Genomic DNA, 23344 nt, shown 5'->3' on the forward strand with positions numbered 1-23344 from the left:
ACAAACCATCATGGCAGCATAAAAATGAACAAATATACTGACTAATCAGTGGCAAATTCTAAATACGAGAGAAAGAAAAAGGAATTGTATTGTCTGTTCTGACAGAAAAGCACAAGAGGAAGGTCGCAAACAACATTTTATTGTAATACTTGTCAAAAACAATCAGCTATGAATTTTGGAAATTGTTTTGAACGTCACCATTTTTTATAAAATGATCAAAAATAGATAAATATTATAAATGTTTGTCCTTCAATGACCACAATTTTTTATCAAACAAATTGCGTAACATACACAATGAAATCAAGTTTATAGCCGGTAACAGTAGATTGTTTTCAAATCATTACCGTTCCACGATTAGCACGATTTCTTTGAAAAAAAAAGTTAAAAATTTTCAGAAAAAATCAAAGTATAAGAAAAATTTTGAAATAAAAAAAATGAAAATTTTCAAAAAAAAATTTTTTTTTCAATAATTTAAAATGTTTCAAAAATCTCATTTTTCCCGATGTTTTCGAAAATATTTAAATTTACATTTTTGGTACGGAAAGTTGCATCAATTTGTCTGAAGGCACGATGCTACTAATATTATAAAATTTCAACTCGCGTCATTTCATACTTATGTATAGCAAAATACGTGTCCTATGCTTTTTCTGCATATAATATATTTTGAATATTTTTGATACGCGGCCTGGGCAACGGGGGTACGGCACCTCTTGGTTCTGTTCGTTCTCCGTGAAATATCTCGTTTGATTAATGACATAATACATGGATTTCCCGATATATTCGTTGCAGAATATTTCACCATGTATACCTATTTTTGGTGTATCTATACATACATATGTATACAATACAGAACGAAGGCACGTCAATGATAAGAACTGTTTATGTTTACGGTGAGCGAGGGCCCATTGTTGCGCAACGCGTTTGCCGGAATAATATGCAATATATCATATGTAATTTAGAGGGACGGTGATGGTGTCAAGTTAAAATGTTGAAGAAATGAGATTTTATTTCTGTCGGAATTTTTTTTTTGTGCGATTTGTGTAGAATAGGAGACATCGTCTTACAGTTTGGCAATCGAAGATGGATTAATAACCCTTGTAATGAGTGAAGAGATAGTTAAGAAGGAATCTCTTCTAATTTGTAACAAAAAACATATTTTAATATTTCTAATTGTAGTCTTTGTGATAATATTTAATATGAAGCTACGCTAGCTCTTCATTTATTAAAGAATGAAAGTTAATACAATGTACAGTTTTCGGTAAAATTAATAAGAATCATAAGATGGGTAACCTTACTCGTGAAACTTAAATTATAATTAACTAGTTGGTATTACTATTTTGCCTTGAGGCAAGTTGCATGAACTTCTCGATATGTGATATGTGTAAATAATCGACTTAATCAATAAAAAATAAATTAAATTATGAGTGTTTAATAGTATTCCGAGTGCATATTACACATTAGGAGAGTATTTTCTAAAATCAAATTTTCAAAAATCAACAATTTTTATAATTGAATCAGTTTCCGTAGGACTTTAATGGTTTAGTACGTTTATTAAGACCAAGAATTCTATTGTTATATCAAGTAAATCGTTCAATTTTAATTTTAACAAACGTCATAAAAACTACTTATTTTCTCAAACTTTGATGAATCTTTAAAATTAAACTACTTGTCGTAAGACCGTAATATTTTAGCTTAATTTTTTTTAACAGTTATTTACAAGAAAACGGCTCGGTAGATTTTCACATAAAACTAATCAGTATCATTCCCAACTAATATCTTTCGAATAGTTTTTGATTATTTGAAATCGATTCGGTAGTATGAGCTTAAATGTGAACAACAAGTTTAACACTTTTTCTAAATTACAAAGAAACTGTTCGGCAGTTTGTCGCACTGAAAAAAGATTGTCCTCATCGAGATACATCGAATGGCTTTTAAATTCCTGAAATCGGTTCAGGCATTTTTGAGCAAACGTCGACGAAAAGTCTAATTTTGACAAATGCCAAAAAAACGATACTAATTTTTGCAAACTTTGAAGAATTTTCAAAATTAAACGGCTTGTCGTAGGGCCGTAATATTTTAGTATGATCTACAAGACTATGGTATCTACCGTTAAAAAAAATCATCAAATTTTTTTTTAAACTTTATTACAAGAAAACGGCCCGGCCGATCTCTACCAAAAACTAATCAGCACGATTCTCAACCAATATCTATCAAATTTTCAAAATCGATTCAGAATTGCTGGCTAAAACGTAGACGAAATTTTTTTCACTTTTCTGCAATTTACAAAGAAACGGCCCGGCCGATCGTCGCGCAAAATTGATAAACGCTGGTCCTCAGCGAGATACATCGATCGGCTTTTAAATTTTTGAAATCGGTCCATCCGTTTTAGAGAAAACGTCGATTAACGCAAAAAATCTGTTCACACACACGCACACACACACACATACACATACTTTTTCCAAATTTGGTCTAATTCGATTCAGAATGGCATTAAACGTCGAGAAAACATAAAATTAGCTAATCGGATTTTTTGATAAAAATAATTTTTTGATATATTTTTGTTAAAAAATATATCAACTCATAACTATGTATTTATCATTTTTCTGTTCAAATACGTCATATCCTAATCTCGTCAATTTTGTATTCGAGCCCTATTTAGTTTAGTAGTAAGGTATTATATTATTAGCCCTCTGACCCCACCTCATCCCTTTGCTGGGATTGTTTATAGACCGGATAATTCATATGATTTATGGGCTTTGTTGACCTTACTAATTTCTCTCATTGTTGTTATGACATATAGGATAAACTGCTTTTCTCGCCCACTCGCCGCCGACTGGATTCAAAGTTGCAAGTTTTGTGGCTGGATCAAAGACAAATTATTTAGAACCAATTTGTAATAGGAAGTCTTGTATTTGCTTATAATATTGGAAACTATTCCTGCTAATTAAATCAACATGGGATCTACAAGGTTTACTGGAGTTTTTTATTTAGATAAAAGTGCCTACTGATAATAATTGAAGTTTTATAATTTTTTTTTTTGTTATAAAGTACAATCTGTCTAAATAGAAAGAAATTGAGTAATGAGTTTGACAAATAACATAGAATTTTGAAAGGAAAACCCAGTGGTTCACAAATTATATCTTAATTAAATTTTGGTATATTTCATAAATTTTGATTGTCATTTTGTATGAGAATCATTACGTAACATATCTTCTACATAACATTGGTCCTACTGCAGAATTGTCTACTAAGAGTGTGTACAATTTAGCATGAAGAATATACTTCGTATACTGTAAGAAGTATCCTACTAGACTAGTTTATTGAGTAAAACTATAGATTTTCAATCAGAATCAATTCCAGGTTTCATGCCTGTTCCGACCAGCCTGATGTAAAGCAATAACGACTTCGGTTTTTACTTGGATCTCACTTGGAGACTAAAAATTTTTGGAAAACATTGATCGGGACGTATAATTGATTGCAAAGTTTTTGTTTTTGCAGTATTAATGAAAACTTGTATGACAATCAAGTTTTTGATACTAAAATATTAGGGATTAGAGGATTAAGACAAGTAATAAAATTACAAAACTTAATAAAAACTTAGATTAATCGGCCACAAATTTAGAAAATATTTTGTACATGTAAACGCATACGATCGTTCTTTAATAATTTGGAATATTCAAACCATTTGTCAAAAATAACTATTATGTTCGGAAAATTGATAGAAAATTGAATAAATTATAATACTTTTACAAGTCAGAAACTCATGATTCAATATATTTTTTTACTATTATTTAAGTCGAATATTTACACATTTTGGGAAGCCCATGCAACTTAAATACCACTTGCACTCACATAATTAAACATTCTCAGAAAATTGCAAGAACTCACTCACAATTCAATACATTTATTATATTATATGAAGGGTTATTAAATTTTATTATATTCGATTGATAATATAAGGTTGTGAAATATCTCCCTTTCGCCTTTTTGTATTATAAACCAAGAGCAAAAAAGCGGAAGGGAGATATTTGACAACCTAATATATATTAGTTATCAAAATTAATTTTTAAACGATATACACCAATATTTTTGTCAGCAAATATGCTTCATTGATTAAATCATATAAAGATAATAATATATTTAATTTTCTACATTTTTGAATTTTTGTTGAACGAAGCCAATTTCTTTAGTATTTTAAAAATACACATATATAAATGGATATTGTTTAAAATTTTATTTAAATCGATGGATATGTCTATTAATTGTCATAATTATTTTTTTAAACAGTATTCATAAACGACTTATGACAGATTTTAAATTTTTGTTTAATCGTACCAATTTCTATATTATTTTAAAACTATACGCATATGAATAATGTGTATTTTTTAATTTTATTTGAATTCTTAAATAATACATAGTTTCTTTAGAAATTATAATTTTTGGTATGAGAAGTTCTAGTAATTTGCTTTAAGGCACGATGCCATTTACAGTTAGTTTAAATTGTTTTAGAATTAATCTTTGAGAGTTAAAGTTATTGAAACAACTGTTTTAACAATATGCAATTATGTATTTTGTGAGCAAATATAATTACATTAAATTAATCTCAAAAAAAAATAATAATAATAATATATTTAATTATCTCTTGTTGATTTGTACTAAATTCTTTAATATTTCGAAACTCTTCATATAATAATGTATATTATTTAAATTTTATTTGATAGATCTACATATAAATAAAAATTTACATTTTTTGAATCAACATACAGTATTATATTTTCTGTATTTGTAAGTCTAAAGCAGGGTTTCTTAAACATTTGCCATTCGCGACCTCATTTATGATTGCAAATTTAATGACGACCCCATTTATTATTGTGAGTTCTTTGACGACCCCAAAAAAATATAAAGGAAATTACTAAGTTTTATTCTTAGATGATTTATTTTTTAGGAAACAACATGCATATATACATATGTCAAAATATAGTTATAGAATTCGTTGTCGAACATACAAAAATTTAGACGTGATGTTAAAAAAGGATATTTATTTTTACATTAAGAATATATATTTTTGACATAAAAATTTTTCCTAACCCCTTAATTTTCCTCCGCGACCCCAAATGGGGTCGCGGCCCATATTTTAAGAAGCCATATGGTCTAAAGAAATTGGTACGATTCAGCAAGATACGATTTGGTACGATACAAATACATTGTATGACCTCATGCCCTTGAAAAATATTACATACTAAATTTTCAACAATCGTTCAAAATCGATAATATTCGTACAAAATCGTAAAATAATTTCAATAGTTTAATGCAGGTGCGATCTAGTTCTGCACACGCCGCCTTACAGGTGACACCTTAACGCCCTTGAGGTGCAAATTGTTTTCGGGACGCGTTTTTAATTTTTCGTAATCGTAGTTTTTGTAATTTGGTAGTGTTTTAGTGTTATTCTGTTAAACAAACTACTGCTTAATATGTTTGAATTACTATTTCTATCATTTTGCACATATCTTGTTACACACGTGGAAGAATTGCCCTCGAGGTAAGTGGTAATACATAATTGCGTATTATTTTATCTCGGGAAGAAAGGAGCATGTTCTAAGTGAATTTAAATTCATATTATCCTGTAAGATATAGTTGTTAGATAGTTAGTAATAATATAATATAATAAAATTAATACAAAATTAATAAATAATCTGAATATTACCATGGCGTGATTGCATGTATTATTCAATTATAGGTTTGGTGATCACAATGCCGTATTTTGTTACTTTACTTTCTTTCCTTAGTTTTTTCATTCATTTTATTTAATTTCGTTAATTTTATGTATTTTTAATACATTTTCTGATATCTGATTGTCCTGATTATTAGACAGACTATACACTATATATGTTGCACATTGCGTCGTAAATATATAATTTACAAAAATGAGAACTAGTGGTGTATGGCATCGTGCCTTAGAGCAAATTGCTGGAACTTTCCAAACCGTTTTTTTTTTTAAAGATTAAAATTGTTTTTTAGAATTTTGAAAGAAAATAGATTTTTAAGTTTTTTTTAAATTATTGGAAAATGACCATTTTGAAGATTTTTTTTTATACTTCGAAATGTTTTAGAAACTTTGAACTTCCTGTTACCAAAATCGTCGACAAAAATTTGTATTTGAACACACACACATCTATTTTTCTAAGGTATGCTAACATATATAGAAACCTCAGAAACGTGAAGATATTTGAAAATTTTCATTTTCGATTTTTTTTTGCGATTACCATAACTTACCCTACGGAAAGTTAATAATACGAGTTAGTTAATATAATAATATTGTTACACTTTTAGTGAAATAAGAACTGAACTACTAATGGTTCATGGCATCCTGTCTGTAATTTGAAATTAGATTTAGAATTTTGATTTTTAATAACACTAGTGAAAATTTTTACTACATTTGAAAAATTAAAATAATCGACTTCTTAAAAAAATTTTTTTTTTTGAAAACCTTTATTTTTTCAAAATTTTGAAACCACTAGAGTACTAGACCCTGCCCATTAAAACTAATAATATTTCATTTCAATTTTGTCTGAAAAAATATTAGTTTTCATATGAGGCCAGTGGTTTCAAAATGTTGAAAAAAATAATTCCAAAGAAAATTAATATTTTCAAAATTTCGTTTTTTTTTTTCAATTTATCAACTGTTTTCAGAATTTTAACCAATGCACTTAAAAATAAAAATTTTAAAGTTTTCAAAATTCTAAATTACAGTAGCTATTTTAGAAATGATATATGTAAGCGCGATAGCGCCGTAAATCGTTAATTATTGTGAATCTTGACGCAAAACTTAAAAAACTGGCATGTCTAAAAATTTACACACACATACATACATACGTACATACACACACATACACACACATATACACACACACACATTTCCTTGGCTATGCAAAAAAAACACATACACGCTCACATACATTCATTTTTTCTAATGTATGCCAAAATGTTTAGAAACCTTTGAAACGTAAAAATAAGCAAAAATGTACATTTTTAACTTTCCGTAGCGTCAGTTATAGTAATCGCAAAAAAATTCAGAGGTTTCTGAATATTTTGGCATATCTTACAATTAGAGAAAATTGATGTATGTGTGTGTGTGTGTGTACAGATACAAATTTTTGTCGACGATTTCGGGAACACCGATCAATCGATTTCAATAATTCAAAAAACAATTGATTTGTTTTAATAAGGAGACGTCCTGATTAGTTTTGGCAAAGGCAGGTCTAGCCGTTCCAAAGATACGGGGCAAAAAGTGCCAAAAACGGTAACTCAGTTTTTAAGAGAACGGATCGTCCGACTTCAACAATTCAAAAAACATTTCATTTTTATTGGCGAAATGAACAACTGGTAAAATTTTTGGAAAGGCAGGTCCAGCGTTTATGGACTCTCAATAAAAATAATTTAAAAAAATGTCATTTGGCGGTCAAAAATTTTTGTTGGACATATGTACATCAAATTATCAGATATTTTATAGAGATTTTCATAATGTGTACACATTTTGTGTAATTTTTTTTGCGTTCCGTACCAAGATTTTTACGGTATGGGAAATTCCAGCAATTTGCCTTAAGGCACGATGCCACGCACTCCACTAGTTAAATTATTATTACGAAAACCAATTTATCCAGCTTTGCACCATTAAAATTTCCTTTGCCTTCTCTTACCTTTCCTCCCTACGTGCGTTGCATCGGAATTCATATCAAACAATAATCAAACAATGATTACAAATATCACATTGTGTGTAATGATGCTGATTTGAAATGTTAATTGCATATCATTTGCATTTGTGGCTCATCTGCCGTCGATCGGCTCGAAATGACGCGCGTCCATTAGCGATGTTCATAAACGTAATGAATCGCTGCGGCGGTAAAATGTATAACAATAGCAGCAAGTAGGAGGAGGCATTGGTTTGTGCATATCTGGGATTGTTAACATTGTAAGAGGTAAAAGTAAACGTTGTGGTTGATAAACAATTACAGTAAACATTTTTATGAAGCGGTTTTTATGAATGCAAATTCTATATTTACACTTTCGGGACGGCACCTATTTCAAAACAATCTACTTTACCGGCTGTAAACTTGATTTAATTGTGTATGTTATGCAATTTGTTTCATAAAAATTTGTGATCATTGAAGGACATAAATTTATAATTTTAATTTATTTTTGATCATTTTATAAAGAATGGTGACGTTCAAAACAATTTCCAAAATGCATAGCTGGTTGATTTTGACATGTTTTACAATAAAATGCTGTTCGACGCCTTCCTCCTGGTGCTTTTCTGTTAGAACGGATAATTTAATCCCCTTTTTCTTTCACTCGCGTTTAGAATATGCCACTGATTAGTCAGTATATTTGGTCATTTTTTTGCTGTCATAATAGTTTAATTTTTTTATTATATTGTCTAATAATTCATTTATAAAATATAAAGTAAAATAATCTATTGAATGTCTTATATTGCTTGGTATTTGTAGTCGGGGTGTTTGTTGATGTATGTCAAACTCGATTATTGAAGTAGAATCGGCACATTTGCTAATGTCTTCATTTATTTTGTCGAACTTCTTTTTTTTGTTGGTTGGATAATTTCATCATCACATTCATCACTATCATCGGTGCAAATAGTAATTTCGTAAAATTTGTCTGTATGAATGTCTATTTGAAACTCATCTTCACTACTGCTTAATTCATAAAATTTACCAGTCGCTTTGCCATATTTAAAAGCGCACGGTCGTTTTAAATATTTAAAAAAAAACATATAGCAAAAAAAAAGGCTAAAAATACTACTAAAATAACTTAAAATTATTTTCAAAATACAACACTGTTTATCACTGCTATATGTAATTTATTCAACTTTTCGATGCAAACTGAGTCAATGTTTATAAAATAGCCTGTGCTACACAGAGTATGTTTGTCCACTGAGGTGGACAGTCAACCCCAAAGTGTTAAATAACTCATAAAATAAACATAAAATATTTTACTTGTTGAGACAAAACGTAGAACTGATAAAATTTTTGAAAAGGAATGATATTTGGCGATCAAAAATGATCATCAGATAAATGTTAATCAGAATATCAGATATGTTATAAATATTTAAAAATGAGTACCAAGATTTTTAACTTTCTAAAAGAGAAGTATGTTTTCATAAAAAAATCCGATTGGCCAATTTCGTGTTTTCTCGACGTTTCAAGCCATTCTGAATCGAATGCGACCAAATTTGGAAAAAGTACGTGTGTGTGTATGTGTGTGTGTGTTTATGTGTGTGTATGTTTGTATGTATGTATGTGAACAGATTTTTTGCCGTAAATTGACGTTTTCTCAAAAGCCATCCGATGTATCTAGATGAGGATGATCGTTTCTCAGTGTTGTGTGACGATCTGCCAAGCCGTTTCTTTGTTATTTGAGAAACAGTGTTAAACTTTTCGTCTACATTTAAGCTGATACTATCAAGTCGATTTTTAAAAATCAAAATCTGTTCGAAAGATATTAGTTGGGAATGATATTGATTAGTTTTAGGTGAAAATTTACCGAGCTTGTAAGCAGTCTTGTAATTAACTGTTGAAAAAGAAATTTAAGCCGATTTTTATGGAACTTTTTTTGACAATACATATCATGATCTTATAGAACTTACTGAAATATTACGACCTTACGTTTAGTAGTTTAATTTTAAAAACTCGCCAAATTTGAGAAAGTGAGTGATTTCTTTGACCTTTGTTAAAATTAAAATTAGACTATTTACTTGGTATAACGATAGAGTACTTGATATTAATGAAGGTACTAAACCATTAAAGTCTAACGGAAACTAGTTCAATTATAAAAATCATTGATTTTTGAAAATTTTCTTTTAGAAAATACTCCAAAATAACGTGTTTCAAATATGTGAAATAAATCCACTTGGAATACTTTCAATCACTTATAAATTAACCTATTTTTTATTGATTACGTCGATTTACACATATCGGGAAGTTTATCTAACTTGTCTCAAGACGAAATACCAATACCAACTAGTTTAAAAGTTACAGTTCAAGCTCAATACTTGTGCAATATTTCTTATGCTTGAAGATGGGATTGTTATAACATGCAGAATCCCTGTCTGCTTGCGTATTTTGCAATTGCCGACTAAATTGTACCTACTAGTTCATATATATATATATATATATATATACTCGTATATATATATATATATATATATTTATATATATATATATATATATATATTTATATATATATATATAAGGCAAAATCACAGCTATTAAGCCGCACGGATATAAAGGGAAATTCAGGCGATGCTCGCATACGCATATTAGCATTTGCAAACGCGCTAAAGGGCAACACATCTGCGTGTCTGCGAAAAGCAATGGCTTATTAGTTATTTAGATATCACTATTGCTATACATTTTACCATTCCCTACATATTTGCGAAAGACTGTTTAAAGTTTTTGGTTTCAAAAACTTAAACTGGTCTAATTTCTAGTTTCAAGTCAGCGTGTAATCTCGAAAACTACCGTATGAACTAATTTAAGATTTTTGTCACAATCGTGGTGAAATATATTAACAATGTGTATTAAGTTTTATTAAATTCACATAATACGCTATTGAGAAGATTACTATGGTGCACCCAGGCCAAACGTGCCCTTAACCTGAAACTAAGCTAGTTTCAGGTCAGAGTGTGATCTCGAAAACTACGGTATGAACCAAATTAAGATTTTTGTCACAATCTTGGTAATGTACAATAACAAAGTGCGCCGGGTTTCATTAAATTCGCATGATGCGCTTTTGAGAAGATACTATGTTGTAATCCGTGTTATAAGCGAATCGGATTTTTTGTTGAAATTTACCGATTTTGTTCAAGCCCAACAAACAAAAGTCGATAATTTTGAAATCATCTATGATGGAGATCTCACAATGTTATTTTAAATATACTGTAGAAAATTCGAATGAAAAAAAAAATAAAAATTGCTATAGTTATTTTGCGTGCCGCGGTGCAACTGCAAATTGACGCGGCTTTTTAAAGATTTTTATATATCTTTACGTTTTAGAACATTTTGGCATTTTGGCATTTTGGCATATGTCAAATTTTCGTCGACGATTTCGGGAACACGGATAAAGCGATTTGAATAATTTAAACAACATTCGATTTGTATTGATAAGGAGACGTGTTGATTAGTTTTTGGCTAAGGCAGGTCTAGCCGTTCCGAAGATATGGGGCCAAAAGTACCAAAAACGGTAACTCAGTTTTTAAGAGAACAAGGCGTCCGATTTTAATCATTCATAAAGCATTATACTTGTATTGACATGATGAAGAATTGATCTTATTTTCATTAAGGCAGGTCTAGCGGTTTCGGAAATCTAGTGAAAAAGGTTTAAAAAAAAAGCCATTTGGCGGCCAAAAATGATCATTAGACACATGCGCATTAAATTATCAGATATTTTATTGATATTTTACAATAAGTATAAATTTTGTTTACATTCCTATGGATTCCGTACCAATGTTTATCCGTTAGACGGCGACGCGGCGCTTACGCGCTTTTATATTTCGTCTCTATGCAGTAAAAATAGTACGATTGCTATGAAAAAAAGTTCAAAATTTCCAAAATATTTCAAAATAAAGAAAACATTTTATCTCAAAAAGTCTTTTTTCCAAAAAAATGTTTTTCAAAAATATATAGTGTTTAAAAAAAACTATGTTTGTCAAAGTAATTTTTTTTTTCAAAAATGATACTCTATAAAAAAAATATAATTTTTGTACGGGAAGTTCCAGCAATTTGCCTTAAGACACGATGCCATGCGCCCCACTAATTTATTTTGTTACTTTAAAGTACAATATATAACTATCTTTAACATCATGATTTTATTACATTTCTTTTCACCTAAAAAGTAATGGTAAAAATACACGTTCTTTTTGGCTGTAACCCCTTAAGAAAATTTTCTGTCCGTCGTATATTTCTTGCGCGCGCTTCCGTCCCGGTTTGACCGTGTTGGTTCTCCTGATGAATTGTTCGACAATTGTTGCAGCCATCTAAATTGCGACCGCGCGTGTCTCTGAGAAATAGCAGATACGTGTTGCCTTTATCACATATCACATGTGGAAATTGCAAGGAAGTCGCTCTTTTGTTTCGGAAAAATATTGAGAAACAGAAACATTGTAAATTGTCCGCAGGTAGGAGGCATCCATACGAATATTTTGTGTATTATGGTTACATGTAGTTCGACATTTTCCGGGCGGTTTTATAAACAGAATATTTATATGCCTCCTAATTGGTATAATCAAAGATTGTCACTACCCATTCCTTATTAATATTCCTAAACTACAATATTAAGCTTAAACTAATCAAATATAAACTTGCCTTGTTGAAGTAACATTTCTTTAGGCGCGACTAGGGTATAAATCCGAGCAAACGCAACGGAAGTGCGTTACGGCCGAGTCGAGTGCCAATGATTCGTCATTCGCTCTCTATGATATCATTTTTATACGGGTCGATTGTGATTGGTCGTCGTATTATGTGCGAGGTATGCGTGACTTTGTACGTATGTACGTCACCGAAAGCGTAAAGCATATTGTTCATTTTTAGATTTCATGTCACTACCTTTTAAGGTTAAATATTAGTACAAATCTTGAGTTAATTAAAAATGTCTGGATTGAAAGGATATTTTATCCCGTCCTCTATTAGTAATTGAATGCAAATAATAAAGCAAATAAAAAATGTGTGCCGCGCGTAAGAAACGTAAGTTTATTGAAATAATTTGTATTATTCGTGGTTACTATATATTTTTTGAGTTATTCAAATGGAAATTATTTTCATAAACAAGACAGATACTACAGCTGTTCAAAGAATGAAACTGCATCATTAGTGAAAAACTAAAAAAAACAAGCAGTCAATGAATCTATGTTAATTTAAATTGCATGAAGTTCTTCAAACACAATCACATGACAAGTGCAATTGTGAGAACAATTTAGGCGTTGTTTAACATAATAATTCTCTCAATTTTTTAAATATTATAAAATATTAATGGGTTTCATGGGGTTCACGATTGCAAAAGAGTCGAAAAAATTCTTTCTGTTATTAAATTTTATAACATCTCTAAAATATTGTCCATATTACTAATGAACATTATTCAAAATTGTTATATGATGTATTTATTTTTAACTTAAATGCCATCTCGTACAATAGCAAAAGTTTTACTTCAATCGCGTGTCAACCTTACGCGCACTCTTTTTTTCATCTGTTTTATCCCAAATTCGGTCAGCTAGAGATCAAGCAGTATAATATCAAAATTCCACTTGAAATAATTGATCTCAAATTGAATTTCAAGGAAAAAAATTGTTGACGAATGTAAAAAATATGTCTAATATATCAATAAATATTGATCAATGATTAATAATTGTTTCAAACATTTTTAAATAGATAATTATAATCAATATTTTTAATAGTAATAAAATATACAGTGACGATCTTATCGCTCAAATACTGACGAATGTTTACATGAGCAAGAGGTGCCGAATAAATCCATCTGAAGGTATTTTCTTAAGATAGAATAACGCATATGAAATATATACATTTTCAAACTGAATTGTATATTTAAAATTTATATTTGAAGTATAAAACTTTGTATATTTTTTAAAATTTAAAAAAATCTAATTTTTGTACATTTTGAAATTTGCTTTATAAGTAAACTTTAAAAATTAAAAATCTTGGTACAGAACCCAACAAAGTTGTAACAAAATTAGTACTAATTTTTAAAAACTTTATCAAATATCTGATAATTTGTTGTTGATGTTATTTGAAATATAATATAAAGATTGAAATTGATGTTAATATGTCTAAAATACATTTTTGACCGCCAAATATTTTTTATTTTTTACTTTTTTATATGTATCAGGAAGTTAACTAGTGGTATATGGCATCACGCCTTAAGGGAAATTGCTTGAACTTAATCTTTGAAAAAATGTGATTTTCGAGAAATTTTAAATTTTTGAAAAAAATCGACTTCTTGCAAAAACAAACTTTTGGAAAAAAATGCTTTTTTTATTCTGAAATATTTTAGAAATTTCGAACTTTTTTCCAGAGCAATCGCACTGCTTTAGCTGCATAGAGACGAATTATCAACAAACAAATATTTACGGAACCCATAGAAATGTAAACAAAATTGATACACATTATTGAAATCTCTATTAAATATCTGATAATTTGATGTGCATTTGTCTAATGATCATTTTTACCACCAAATGGCATTTTTTTTTTTACTTTTTTACTAGATCTCCGAAACCGCTAGACCTGCCTTCCCAAAAATTTAATCAGTTCTTCATCTTGTAAACAGTAAAATTTATATTCATATTCAGTAAGTATAATTTATCACCAATTTTATTTAAATATATTAAATATACTTTATTAATTAGCATTTAAAATAACAATTTCGAACAACAATGTATTCTCTATATATCCTGGAGGAAAAATGTCTGCTATCTGCTTTATATTAAGTTTTCCTGATCTTGATTTACGTATATCATTTATTCAAATCGAAATACTGTAGCAAGGAAACGAAAGAAGCATTTGTCTTGGAAACACTGAAAAGCTTCCTACAAAGCTGATCATTTTGAATGTAGAACATGAATATAAGAATATTTTACTGAGTTTCATAACGAGAATTGTTAATAATTAGTTTCAAAAATCAAATATAAATCCAGTTTATATTCTGGAAACTTCTATGATGTTTCTGAAAGTATTTTGAACAAACAGACATACGTTTGATAATAGTAATTTGGATCGCTTTAGAATTTCAACCAACGAACCAACTATGGAGCTTGTCTAACTTAAAAGCAGATAACATCAAATGTTTTAGAGTAGAGTGAACTGAAATGCATACATATATGGAACAATAGTGTTTGTAATCGAAATAGTACTGTATGAAATAGTAGAACCGAATTTGAATATTTATAACTGATATTATAACAGGTTTTTTGACAAACATACTAAACATTTTTATATGAAGATAGGCCAGCATATTTTTAACTTCCTGTAAGAAAAGTTTGTTTTCATCAAAGAATCCGATTCGCTAATTTTATGTTTTTTCGACGTTTCAAGCCGTTGTGAATCGAATGAGACCAAATTTGGAAGAAGTATGTGTGTGTGTGTTTTGCCTTACTCGAAAACGGCTGAACCGATTTCAAAAATTTAAGAGCCATATTCGATGTATCTCGATGAGGACTAGCGAGCCAAGCCGTTTCTTTGTAAATAGCAGAAAGACAAATTTTTTTGTCTTTGTTTTAGCCTGCAATCTTGAATCGATTTTAAAAAATTAAACATTGTTCGAAATATATTGGTTGAAAATGATACTGATTAGTTTTTGGTGAAAATCGGTCGGGCCGCTTTGTTGTAATAAAGTGTTAATACAAAAATTTCTCGACGATTTCCATGATTTTTATTTGTGATAGATATCATGGTCTTCTAGATCATACTAAAATATTACGGCCAAACAAGTCGTTTAATTTTGAAAAATCATCATAGTTTGCAATAATTAGTATTATTTTTTTGCCATTTGTCAAAATTAGACTTCTTATCGTTGTTTGCTTAAAAACGTCTGAACCGATTTCAAAAACTTAAAAACCATTTGATGTATTTCTATGAGGACTATCTTTTGTCAGTTTTGTGCGACGATCTGCAGAGCCGTTTTTTGTAATTTGGAAGCAAGTGTTAAACTTGCTTCCAAATGTGTTAAATAAACTTTTCATCCACATATAAGCTCATACTACCAAATCGATTTTAAAAATTCAAAACCTGTTCGAAAAATTTTGTTTTGGAATGATACTGATTAGTTTTAGATAAAAATCTACCGGACCGTTTTCGTGAAATTAACTGCTGATAAAATTTTTTTGGAGCCGATTCTTATGAAACTTGTTTTAACAATAGATATCATAGCCTTATAAAACTTACTAAAACATATCGGCTAGGGTTTATACAAAAACATACATTTCTGAAAATCGGTTTTCGAGTTTCAATTCTATCACAAAACCTTTTAGCCGTTTTTAACTGAATTTTAAAAATAAATTTTTGCTCGAATATTCTGTAACAACAAACATTTATCCGCAAATTTAGTTCTATTTAAAGCAGTATTTGACTAAATTAATTAATTGGTTAATTTTATAGATAGTAAACAAAATTATTTTAATTTTAATTAGTAGAAAAAAAAATAATAGTTTATTTGGATTAATTAACTTTGATATCATAGCCTTATAAAACTTACTAAAACATATCGGCTAGGGTTTATACAAAAACATACATTTCTGAAAACCGGTTTTCGAGTTTCAATTCTATCACAAAACCGGTTTAGCCGTTTTTAACTGAATTTTAAAAATAAATTTTTGCTCGAATATTCTGTAACAACAAACATTTATCCGCAAATTTAGTTTTATTTAAAGCAGTATTTGACTAAATTTATTAATTGGTTAATTTTATAGATAGTAAACAAAATTATTTTAATTTTAATTAGTAGAACAAAAAATAATAGTTTATTTGAATTAATTAACTTTGAAATAATCATTCGTTATTCATGCATCATTTTCACATATAAGAATGATAATATTTTTATAATAGTAAAAGGAAAGTTTTTGAATAAATAAAAAATACATTTTTAAATAAAAAACATTTACTAAATTAAAAAAAATATATATACTTGTTAATATCAATTTTAGTTTTAAAAACAATTAAGATAAACCCCGAGTATTTTCTATTCCGACCAATTTTAATTAATTAATTTCAAAAATTCTAATTATTTTCTTGTTTAATGAAATATTTTTTTTTTGTTACAATTTATTTTTGTTAATGTTTAATGAAATATGATATCAAAAAAAAAAAAAAAAAAAAAAAACTGAGAACGTCTATCGATTTGTTACTTAGACGTGTCCTTTGTTTACTCACAAAATTCTCTTCTCTTACTTGCGACTGAACTAGGCTTAATTGTTTCTAAAGCCTGATATGATAATTCTAAATTTTTTGTTCTATTATTTGTGGTTTCGAACTCTTGGCTAAGAACTCTTTTTTTAAGTTTGAGTAGAGGAAGGTATAAAATTGTAAATTAATATATACATTAGACAAAAGATAACACCAAGAACAAAAACGCTTGCATCTTTGTTTTGTATTTGTCCATTTTTGTCATTTTCCATTTATATAGTGAAAACCGACTTTTTCTACTAAAAAACCGATTCTAGAATTCCATAACTTTCGTCAAAAAAAACGGTTTTTAAAGCCGGTTTTTAAAAACAGACAAACTCTAATAATACAACAGCATTACGTCAAATAGTTTAATGTTAAAAATTCATCAGAGTTTGAGAAAATATTATAGTCAAAATTTGTGTCAAAATTGCTTTTGTGATGTAATGAGTCAAACATTATTATTTCATTAAAATTTAAAATAATAAGGTACAATTTTAGAGCATACAAGCTTGTGTTTGTATAGTACAATTAATATAATTACAGTTATTTAAATGTGTTTGAAAATTTTTTTTTTCGAAATCGCAATTTTTAGATTTCATTGCAAGCGATAACTTTATTTTTGAAATAAGCAGTTGAAATTTTTATCTAAATATCTAAATGTCAATTTTGAATGATTAAGTCAATTCTTACACATTTCGGAAAGTTCATGCAACGTGCCTTAAGACTAAATAGTTAGTTGATTGAAGTGAAACGATTATAATGTTAAAAAGTAAATACAAGGTAATTACCGGGATTTCCGATACGCTTCTTTTTTGCATTAAATACATTGAATCGACCAATCACGTATCGTTTCCGAGTAGTTAAATGAAAGTGAGGTTAACAAAAAAGAAATAGAGGAATTTGCTAAAATATTTTGAGAGCTTTGGTGTAAGTAGCATTTTGCTTTAATGAAAGTTTCATAAACTATGCGGTACTTAGAAAAGAGACTTAACAACTTCTCAAATTGGTAGGAAATAATTTTTTACCATTTTCCATTCAAAAATTGAATAAAAAAATACCTTACTTAGCAAAACAACGTTTGCCGGGTCAGCTAGTATAATTAATATAATAAAATACCACTTTCAACTAGTTAAATATATTTTTATGCAAATATTTTATACAAGTAAAACTATTTTAAGTTACAACGTTATTAATTATTATCTAATTACTGATATAGTGATATGAGAATTTCGTTAATTACTATGTATTTTAGCTTGCCTCAACTTAAATAAATGTAAGAGCTTATTTAAACTAATTAAATACTAACAATAAAAGTTAATACAAATTCAAATTCGGTTCTGTAACATGTGCATTTGTCGAACACAATATATATGTTAGCATCAAAAGGATACTCCTCTCTCTGTAACTTTTAAACTAATGCGGTTTAGAGAGAGAGTAGATACGAACAGCATCATTGCCCTGTTATGTTATACCTACTGCAACGTATTGTTACGTTACTGTTGCGTTACGATACGTACGCTGCAAAATGGATTATCTTTACGGGATAGATTGTATAGCCATAATTCGATACCATAAGTAAACGGAAAATATGCTACTTTTTAAAAATTAGTAACAAATTAAATTAAACATTGGATTTTAACTATGTGATTTGTTATAAATCTATCAGGTTATAATTGTTGCTTCAATAAATGACAGTTTAATAGTATCTTATATATAAAAATGAATCGCAAAACGTGTTCGTAAGCGCATAACTTAACAACGCCTGGACCAATTTGGCCAATTCTTCTTTTAAAATGTTCGTTGAAGTCCAAGGATAGTTCTTACGGCGAGAAAAAATCGAATAATTTCCGGGAAAACCCTAAAAACTGCCCTTCTATTTTTCTCATACAAACGTTTTCTAACTAAGAATCAATAGGGTAGAATCAATTTGAACTTTATTGCTATTATATAAAGTTTTTATTAAATTACAAGCACGCACTGTATACTCTTCATAAACGATTATTCGGATTTTGATAAATCTTTCTGAAGTTTGTTAAGGAAATTTTCTGCGATGTATGTGATTATAAAGTACTAAGATGTATGTGCAATATTGTAGAAATAAATGGAAAATATGCAAAAAACGACATGTCATTGTTTGCATTGAAAACAAATGAAAACTATCATCTGCCAAAAATTTCAATTTACTTATGAACCTAGACAATATTAGAATATGCATAATAAATTTATGATTATGAATAAGAAAAATGAAATGTCTACATTATTATTGTCAGAAAACAGCTGAGATGTGTTAAAAATTAAAATAATATAAAATACAGTATATGTATGGCAGATTAAATGATGCACATTAGAACAGGATATGACAAATTAATTCACTTAAAATGAAATTAAATATTAATCAGAGCCGGACCTTCTTTTAATGCGATGCCTGCGAAAAATACGAGCGCACGCCTTAGGGGGCGTCACCACAAGATTCGAATAATGAATTTTCAATATATAATTTCATTGCATCTTTTACTAATAATTCTATAATATTTTTGAAATTCATTAAAATTTCACTTTCTAACAACAAATGAGAGGGTTAAGATGAATACATACAATTTGGCCCTCACTATATCGATTAGGAGAAGTTTAAGATACAATTTTGAATATCTTAATAATAAAAAATTAAATTAATTTAATCCAACATGAAGTACCAGTGTTATGTTATGGTTATGGTTATGTCATACCGTTTAAAAAATTTCAATTTCCAATATAGTGTGGGAATTGAAACTCATAATTTTATTTAAAGCAGTTCTACATTGAACATCGCTCATAATATAAATGTATATGCATTTCGACGTGAAGAGTAATTCAAAAAAACAATAATTATTATTTTTAAGTAAACAGTAAATATTATATATTATATTAAAAAATTGTAGACATGGGTACAGGACAACGTCTGCCGGGTCATCTAGTTTTATATAAAAATAAATCCTTATTAATTGAATTTAAAACAAAAAAGTGTAATTATTTTAGTGATATTTTGAACCGGAATAAATTCATTGCAAAATCCAAAAGAGCATTTAAACAATTTGTCTCCTGACCTGTATCAACTGTGTAGCCCTATCTATGGCCCTACGAGAGGAGTGGATATTATTTAAACCTATTTGTATACGTTAAGACTAAAGGTGACAAGGTATTAATGGCCAAAAAACCTATTTGCCGAGCCTATTTATTGCAGGTCTCACTATTAAGGAGTGACTGTGTGTTGGCGAACGCCTCATGAATTATTCAGTCGTTTGTTTTATGTATGAAGGAATAAATCGGATTCAGCATTAAGCATTGTTCTCTCCTGTTTTCTATACACATACAAGTTTATATATATATATATATATATATATATATATAATTAAAAATAGTTGTACATATATATATATATATATATATATAAATATATATATATATATATAATTAAAAATAGTTGTGCATATGGTATATTGTCTTAAAGCAAATTTTTAGCACTTCCCAAACTATATAGTTAAACATCCGAAGAATAAAATAATCAATCAATTAAAATTGGTCAATGCTTATTATCAATTGTTTAAAAATTTGTCAAATTATTATGAATACTGTAAGTTTCATTATTCGTATTTTATAGATTTAATATATTACACGTGCTTGAATGTGAGACAATTCATTTTAAGGATTGATTCTTATCTTTTTTAAATTTATGAATCATTTTCTTTGAAATAGAGTAATTTTTATTCTAATCAAACTTATTATTCTTGGGAGTTACATTGATAATTTTATTGATGTAAAATATTCAAGCTCTATTTATTTTTTGTCACTTTGTCAAAGTGAATCTTACATATAAAACGCTTTAAAAATGATTCGATGGTTCTAATTTTATTTTCGGGATTAAATAAAACCATGGCGAATTAACATAATATATTAATTGTTATTCACTGATAATTTGAAATTCATTTCTTTGTTCGTATATATAATTTTTTTTTCTTAAAATAAATCGTATAGAATGAAACTGATTTCTAAACTAAAATATTTGACAATTTGATATGCTTATGTCCAATGATTATTTTTGATAATAAATTGGCATTTTTTTGACTTCACAAAGAGTAAATTATAGTAATCGCAAAAATACGTGTATTAAATTTTTATAAATAGAAAACAGTGTTGATGTGATAAATAGAAGTGATGCACATGAATAAAGGGTGCACAAATGCAGTTTTTGAGAGTACAGATCATCCGATTGGAATGATTCAAAACATATTTTGATTCTGTTGATGGTATGAAGATAAAAATCGTTTTTTTGGAAAGACAGGTCCACCTGTTTCATCGAATCGGCCGTTTTTAATAAAACATCGACAAAATATAAATATTGCCTGATCACGCCAAAAAGGCGCTGCCAATTTTACGAAGTTCTACGATTTTTTTAAATTAAGTGATAGTCGTAATATTTTCGTGTGTTTTAAACCTAATGTTTATCGAAAAAAATGTTTCATGAAAGTCGTAAGACCGAAATTGGTCAGACCAATATAAGCAATATTAATTTTGGTCAATATGGGTCAATATTGGTTAATATGAGTCAATATTGGCAAGACCAATACTATTAATAAAATTGATCTGGTCAATATTGATTTAATATTAAATATTGTGTTTTTTGCCGTTATTTATTATGACCAATATTGGCTAAAACTATTATGGCAAGACCGATATTGGCGTGACCAATATTGTTGAAAACCAATAATAATAATGATGATATTTAAAGATTGAGTTGGCATTTTTTCAGTTCCCTTACATTGCGTTTTCAGTACCCTTTTAATTCGATTCCAGTTGATCTCTTCTGATGCAGTATTTCTTCAGTCTTTAGTTCATTTTTGAATTTCCTTCCGAGTCAGTCGAGTTTATAAGTTTTGTTGAATTTTCTTTTATTATTCAAAGTTAAGTTATTTTTTAGTTTGTTATTATCATAGAAGAAAAACGTTTTACTTTTCAAATACAGTCTATTATTCAAGAATAACTAGCAAACCAATATTGGTCAATATGGGTCAATATTGGTCAAAATAGGTCTATATAGGACAATATTGGCAAAACCAATATTATTGCTAATATTGGTCTGATCAAAATTGATATTTAATATTGAATATTATGTTTTTTGCCGTTAATGGCATGACCAATATTGGCTAAAACTATTATGACAAGACCGATATTGGTAAAATACTGGGTAGACCAATATTGGCAAAATCAATATTAATAATAATAAGTTTCAAAAGTACTGAATTTCCATTATCTGCACTCTTTGCTCCGTATCTCCAGAACGGCTGGAACTGCCTTTGCCAAAAACTAATCAGCACATCTCCCTATCAATAGGAATCGAATGTGTTTTGAACCAATCAAATCGGTTGATCCGTGCGCCTGAAAATGTCGACGAAAAATGTATCCGCACTAGAGATGGGCTTATCATATCCGAAGCTGGATCGGTTAGGCTTTGACTCGACTTCAGAGAGGAGTTATATCCACTTAACAACTCCACAACTCCGACAAATTTGAAACATAATTCTTGACATAAATGTGTTATCTAGTGCGTTGTTAACATATCTAAGAATGTATTGAGACTTTGAAAAGAGTTTACAAATAATTCAAACATTTTTGTTCATTTTGTTATAATAATTACTATTTTATGCATTTCAATATGCATACATAAATCTCAAATTGACAAAAAACTTGGGAATCAAATCAAATTGGGAATCAATTGTGATTATTTTTGAAGTGAAAATATAGAATTATTTGAATATGTTTATTTTTATATGAAAATAATGCAGTAAACCATATATATGAAATAATAACAAATCTTTGTGTATATTTTTCACAAAATAATAATGCCTCACATTCTTTTATTATTTCCTTTTTGAGAATTAATTATACATCAGGTCGTTTGATCAGCATATTATTATTTTTACACAATTATAAAATCATAATTAGGTAAAAGTTTATAATATAATATTAAATATTTTTTAGCTGGTTGTATACCATTGAAAAAACTTATTTACGGACAAACATTATTTACACAGAATATAGAATACAAATTAGCATTATTTTATACCTGGAAAAGTCCTGAAACTGGCTGTGAAATGAAAAAAAAAACACTTCTTTCGACCCAAATTTTTGTATTAGTAAAACATTTCAAGCAAATATCTGCACATGTTAACAGATTTAGTACCAGTTTAGAGAAGTCGGATATGACAAATCCTGTGAGACAACTCCACTCGGATTCACTCCGAGGGAGGAGTTGTATCGGAGCGATAATTCCGGAGTGAGTTACCCATCTCTAACCCGCACCTATTATACACACACACACTTTTTCCAAATTTGCTCAGAATGACTCGAGA

The 23344-nt window shown here is 28.6% G+C and overlaps 1 protein-coding gene across 1 annotated transcript in view; it reads left to right on the forward strand.

Moving 5' to 3' along the window:
* Nucleotides 1-5439: 5439 nt before the first annotated feature.
* The window catches only part of LOC113388361, a gene marked incomplete in the record, with an annotated part of 523664 nt that continues 505759 nt past the window's right edge, over nucleotides 5440-23344 (forward strand). Inside the window, 1 exon segment of the mRNA XM_026625747.1 lies at nucleotides 5440-5539.

The sequence above is a fragment of the Ctenocephalides felis genome, unplaced genomic scaffold (genome assembly GCF_003426905.1).
Source record: "Ctenocephalides felis isolate EL2017-DRISC unplaced genomic scaffold, ASM342690v1 CF-g0.4_SCAFFOLD_03572, whole genome shotgun sequence".
In the NCBI taxonomy this organism is placed as follows: domain Eukaryota; kingdom Metazoa; phylum Arthropoda; class Insecta; order Siphonaptera; family Pulicidae; genus Ctenocephalides; species Ctenocephalides felis.